We start from the raw sequence: 235 nt of genomic DNA, 5'->3' as shown, positions 1-235 counted from the left end.
TTCCCGAGAAAAGGAAAAAATCAACAAACGCGCGAAAACGCGGGCGTTAACAACGACGGCGACGATGCCGAAAACAATCGTCCCGAAGACGATGCAAGATACGGAAACGACAACGTCCTCGATGACGATGAACCGGAGCTCGATCGTCGTCGTCGTTGTGAGAGAGAGACGAGGGAAGCAGAGGACGCACCGACGGAGGCGCGTATCGATGAAGATAACGCGAGCGCATTGAGCC

Source organism: Odontomachus brunneus, unplaced genomic scaffold (genome assembly GCF_010583005.1).
Source record: "Odontomachus brunneus isolate Ranch 3 - 2012 unplaced genomic scaffold, Obru_v1 Obru_scaffold_172, whole genome shotgun sequence".
Taxonomy (NCBI): Eukaryota; Metazoa; Arthropoda; class Insecta; order Hymenoptera; family Formicidae; genus Odontomachus; species Odontomachus brunneus.
Note: the sequence above shows the minus strand (reverse complement) of the source record.